The sequence below is a fragment of the Aulostomus chinensis genome, chromosome 1 (assembly GCF_037954235.1).
Source record: "Aulostomus chinensis isolate RoL2024-O1b breed Wild chromosome 1, RoL_Achi_v1.0, whole genome shotgun sequence".
Classification (NCBI taxonomy): domain Eukaryota; kingdom Metazoa; phylum Chordata; class Actinopteri; order Syngnathiformes; family Aulostomidae; genus Aulostomus; species Aulostomus chinensis.
In genome coordinates, this window is record NC_141320.1 from 4,815,655 (window position 1) to 4,821,748 (window position 6,094).

Below are 6,094 nucleotides of genomic sequence, written 5' to 3' on the forward strand. Positions count from 1 at the left end.
AACTCCAGCTCATGTTGGTGACCTCAGTGGCAGGTAAAATGGTGCTTCAGTGGATCATGTGATCAACTCATGTGTGTCCTCACTGCTCCACAGGTCTGTCAAATGTTCTGTAAAATAGTTGGACCCAGCAGAGCTGCTAGATTAGGAGTTGATGGAGTCGTTGCAGATACCAGGGTCCAAAGTCCAGCTTGAACCTGGTTTGTGCAGTTCTTTGTCAAGCTAGCAGCCGTTCTTTTCACTGCCAAGCTAAAGTGACTTCTGTCAACAAAGGTCAACATACAAAAGGATATTTCTACTGGCAGTTCAAGATTTTGATCAAACTCCTTCTTCAGAGCTGGAACCTTCCTCTTGTGTCAGCTTTCTGTTCCCATCTCCATGGTAACGGTCAGTTTTGACCCACGTCTTCAATCAGCTGTCAAATAAACTAAAACAATTTTCTATCCTCCAAGTTGTTTCCATCTCTTGGTGACCTTGTTAGGCTTCCTTATCCATGGAAATATTGGTTTGAATATTTAGTTGTGGGCCTCTGGACCTTTTTTTAGTCAGTAAACCCCTGATTTCAGTTAAAAAATGATAAATGAACCTCAAGAAAATCCTAGACATAAACCAAAGGTTGTTGTGTTTCCTGACCGTTACTGAGGGTGTTAGAACACATCTCTGACATGGACTGGTTTGATTTAGTATTCATTTTAATATCATTAACTATTGGAACATCCGTGGTGTTATGGGTCAGTTTAGACCCTCATATATTTACTTCAAGAAAAAGAGAAAAAAAGTCTCTTTTTCAGCAACAGAACTTTGATATAAACACAAAATGAAAAGCAGAACAAGCCAGAACCCAAAATATGGATTTGGAAGGTCAACAAACAACAACCAGTCAAGCAAACCAAACCAACAGAAACCAGTTACTGGTTCAAAACCAGTAAAAAACAAAAACAGAGGAAAAGTCTCTGTGTGTAAGAACATGCATGTGTGTGTGTGTGTGTGTGTGTGTATGTGTGTGTGTGTGTGTCTGTGTGTGTGTGTGTGTGTGTGTGTTCAGATGCTTGTGTGTCACTTCTGTGTGTTCTTTCCAGAGATGTTCCCTGCAGTTGAAGCACCATCCGTCCGTCCTGCTGTCCTGACTGCTCGGGCAGTCCTGACCCTCTTTCTTCTGGAACCAGGTCCTGAGGGGGTTGTGGCTGTGGCTGTTCTGGTTGGTGTTGAGGCAGGGCTGCTGAGGAGGACGCTGGTGTGGATGCTTTCTGTGTTGCTGATGGCATGGATGGAGTGCTGCTGAGCTCTGCAGCTGTCTGAGCAAGGCTGCAGCGTCTGGGTCTCGGGGCGTCCGTTCCCTTCCCTCAGTGTGTGGCTTGACCAGGGAACTTCCCAGCTCCTCCACAAACATTCCCCTCTTGCTCTTCTTGGTTGAGCTCCACTCCTGGTGGATGTGGGTCCACAACACCAATGTTTCTATGCAGACTCATCAAGGATGCTGCAAAACACAAGAATCCACCACAAGACTTTCTCTTCAACCATGTTGAGGTCTTCATGGCTGGGATGATGCAGGTTCTCTTTCTTATTTTCGTCTTTAAAAAGTCAGTCGTTTCATGTTAAATAATGAATGTTTATTAAAAAACAGTTTATCATCTTTTATTAATTACTGTGTTCTCTTTTGGTGTCCCAGTGTTCATTTATTGATCTAAACCTGATATTTAGAAAAGCAGACAGCACAAAAACAGAAAATGCCACCATATCATTTAAATTTTCTGTCAAACAAATGTTGACTTTTTTTGTATAAGCCCCTCCCCTCTGTAGGTCTGGTGGCGCAATGGATAACGCGTCTGACTTTGGATCAGAAGATTCTAGATTCAACTCCTGGCTCCGTTCAAACTTCATAAACAAAAGCTTTCACACCTGAAGTGAGAACCAGTGATCAAAGTCACTGAAGTCCTCCCAGGTTTCCTCCTTGTCTGCTGGAAACATGAACACATGAATGATCCTGCTACCTCTCATGTTAAGCTGCACTTGACAGTGACAGCAGGAGAACAAAAATCCCAGTGTGTCATCAACATTTCCTGTCAAATCAATATTAGAAGCTGTTGAGTTTCTGTATCAGAACAAGGAGAAAGGAGCCCCAATGAAAGAGAGATGGTTCTTGATTCTGATTTTGTTCTTCACTCCTACACCAGAGAGTGAAAGTGAGGGCTGGCTGGGAGCAACTGCCTGCTTCAGAGTGGGAGGAGCCTCAGGACTTTCCAGTGAGAGCTGCAAACTTCCACCAGCGCCCAGTGCCAGCAGGTCTTCATGATGGAGCTGAGAAGAACACAACAACACCAGAGCACTGGAGAGGAGCACAACACTTCTTTGCTTCCTGGCCACTCTCATGTCTGTCTGTCCATCTGGAGCTGGGGGGAGGAGCTTCACATGTTTTTCTTTTTTTAAAAAGGGAATGACATGACTTCCTCTGTATGTTAGAATATGAACGACTAAAAATGTTCATCCACAGTTTAAAGTTAGAATTAAATTTAAAGTAGAAAAACCTTCCCTCATCAATCCTGTCCCTCAGTGTTGTAAACTGTTTCAAACAAATTCTACTGTTCAACAGTTCAAGTGTTTCTAATGAAGCTGAATGTTCTCCTCTACTTTCCTCAATTGTGTTTCTTTCATGTCCTCCTGAGATCAAAGACAGAATTCTAGGTACAAATAAAGACACTATCAAAGCCCTGATGACATCATCATCAATTCTGTCTTTGATCTGTGTCTGTCCAGCCGGTCCTGAGTGGATCCAACAGTTTCCCATGGGTGACTCTGTCGTGGTCTCTCTCTCCTGCTGTCTCCAACTCTCAGAGTGCTTCTACTGGTTTCTCCCCATCGTCCCTGTTGCTAGGCAGAGCACTGGTCAGGACTGAGGCCAGTGATGTCATCACCTCCAGCTGAGACCTGCCAGGTGGTCCTGCTTCATTCAACTCTGCTGCCTCTGCCACTGCCCTGACTGGTGAGGCTGACAGCAGGTTCTCTCTCATCTAAACTCTCTGTTTACAATGGAGGCTGAAATCCTTGTGATTGGTGGTTCAATCATCAGGTCTGTTGAACTCCCAGGTGCCATCACCTGCTGTCTTCCTGGTGCCAAAGTTGTGGACATTATTGAACGTCTCCAGGACTCATTGATCTCCACCCCTCAGCTCACATCCTGATTATACAGGTGTGTGTGAATGACATCACGAAGAGGCAGCCAATCATACTTCATGACCAGCTTGAGTCTCTTGCTAGTTCAAATCAGAGTCTGGGTAAATTCTGTGTTTTTTCTGGCTCCATCTCTGCTCCTTCCAGAAGCAGGGAGCATTTCAGCCTCTTTACAGTCTGCATGAATGCTGAAAGGCTTCTGTACTGTTTGGCTTTGCTGTTCCCTGCAGCTTGGACATCAGATTAGAACGAACCACACTCACTAACTCACCTGTTCTTAACCACTGAGAGCTGATTTGGTTAAACATGGAAAAATACTGACTCACTATGAGGATGTTCTCCTGCCCTGTGTGGGTGGAGCCAAGAGAATAAAAAGACTGTGAGACCCAGAAATCAGGGCTTCTTCTCCTCCATCTTAAGGTGCTTAGACTGAAGTCTCAGCTCTGACTCTAGATCTGTTCTCTGTGTGCCAACATAAATGTGATTGGACCAGAGAAGTTGATGAGGATTTTGTTAACCTGAACCATGATAGAAAATTGTTTTAGTTTATTTGACAGCTGATTGAAGACGTGGGTCAAAACTGACCGTTAACATAGAGATGGGAACAGGAAGCTGACACAAGAGGAAGGTTCCAGCTATGAAAAAGGAGTCTGCAACCATTAACAGGAATGAGCGGAAGACAATGGATGAATGGATGGATGGATGTTCGTGAAAATTTAAACCAGACAACCACTGTAGTCCCTCCTACATGATAAGCGCCATAATTTTTCTCACTCATGTCTTTTTTTTTGGACTGGTTCCATGGTGTAATGGTTAGCACTCTGGACTTTGAATCCAGTGATCCGAGTTCAAATCTCGGTGGAGCCTCCAGCAGGTCTCGGACTGCGGACTTTGAAAGAGGAATTGCATTTTTCTATGGCCAACTCCTGCTACTTGGCTGTGGCTGGTTGGGAGGAGGCTCAGGCCCTAACAACGCTGCCACCACCTTCAATTAAGACCTCAGTTTTGTCCTGGTTGAGCTGGACAAAGTTCTCTGTCACCATGACAGGTAAATGGACATCAACTGGTCCTGAGTCATCAGGAGACACGGCGATGTGAAAAGGAAAGAATCGCTGCAAGCTTGACAAATAACTGGCACAAACCAGGTTCAAGCCTGGACTTTGGACCCTGGTATCTGCAACAACTCCCATCAACTCCTAATCTAGCAGCTCTGCTGAGGGTCCAACTATTTTACAGAACATTTGAGCATCACAACACTTAGCAGGACCGTCAAGTTGGATTCTCAGAGACTATTTCCCCAACCACTACATTGGCATCTGCACTACCCAGATAGCAGGAGTCTTTGGGCCAGATCCGTTTGAAAGCTTCCTGATCCGGCTGTGGTGCACACATGACGGTTTTGGCCCACACATGAAATACAGGTTTTAACCCGAAAGCTCCAAAATCCAAGGTGAAATGAAAATGTGTGGAACTAACTGGATTCGGTCCGAACGTCCGAAGGTGCCAAATACTGAAGTAAAATCAGAACTGGACCAATCCTGGGTCTGGTGTGGTGCTGATCTGCAATTGGGATGCGGGCCGTTTTTGGGCCATCGTGCGTCTAGACACTGTTTGTGTTCAAATTTAAAGTCCCACAATAAGAAGTAGCTGAATCTGACAGGTGAAGGTTTGGAACTACAAGATGGTTGATGTTTCCTTGACTTGATGCTCTGACTGTCAGGGTGGATGACAGCTTCTTCTGCTGCTGCATCTGAGTGGCTAAGATTTGTGTCCAACCAGATCAACTTAAAGAGCTTCAACAGACAAACTGTCCAGTTTAACAACAAATACCAGTCAGTAGGACTGGGTATCGATTCAGATTTTCCTAATCGATTGGATTCGATTTTCCGAGGTCCGATTCAATTCAATTCACGATTCAATTCGATATCCATTTATTTATTTATTTAAACCTGACCAAGTGACTGACAACACAAAAAAATGAATGAATATAAATCAAATTAAAATAAATTACAAGATAGACAATGTAAATAAAGTATCTCCAAAGATGACACACATAAACAGGACACTCACTTAGCTACAACTGTCTCACAGCTTTTGTGCAATAACACTACAATGGTTGTGACAACTGCATCAGAACAGAATTAACAGCCAGCTGTTGACTCAAATAAATGTAGGCAAATTAAAATAGCACCAATATCTCAGTTTTTTGGAACATGGTCTGTATATTTGAAACATACAATGTAAACTGAAAAACACCATCAGACAAGTGGTGACATTCCATCTTGTTTTCCAGGCATTCTGAACTTCCTGTTTGGGTTTGGTTTGTTTTTCATTCATGCAAAAAAGAAAAGTATTTACAAGTCCATAAAACTTCAAGACCTGTCATCCCTTTTCTTACTTGTTGGAGACAGTAAGATTTTTCTGCATGAAAAGGAGTTGATCAACATGTTGAGGAGTAAGGCAGCTCCTTTTTGCCGTCACAACATCCCCAGTGGTGGAAAAAACCCGCTCGGACGGGACACTGGTACCAGGTACACAAAGGTACCATTTTGTTTGGTGGGCCAATAGGGTATCCTGCTTTGCATGTGTTCTCCACCAGTTGAGAGGATTCTCAGAGAGTGGAATGGGTGTTACTTCCCTGTATATTTTGATTTCATCCTGGGCCTTTTCAAATACAGTTTTCTGTGTAACTGTGTCTTTCCGCATGTAGGCTGACCCTAGGAGAGACATCAGTGCAGAGGATTCCTTTGGTCTCTTTGGTGGAGCAACATCTTCAACGGGATCAGGCACAGCTTCTTCTTTTCCACCAAAAGCAGATGTTTGCTGTTTGAAAATAGCAAGAAAATGATCTGGAAAGACACTTGGAATACAATTCAGAATACAACTGCTTAATATTAAAATAATGAAGACAAATTAAATTTGAGTTGAA

At 43.5% G+C, this 6,094-nt stretch overlaps 1 non-coding gene across 1 annotated transcript; it reads left to right on the plus strand.

The window, feature by feature from the left end:
* Nucleotides 1-3,960: 3,960 nt before the first annotated feature.
* On the plus strand, nt 3,961-4,032 carry trnaq-uug (transfer RNA glutamine (anticodon UUG)). The gene has a single exon. It is a non-coding gene; the product is annotated as a tRNA-Gln (tRNA).
* Nucleotides 4,033-6,094: the final 2,062 nt, after the last annotated feature.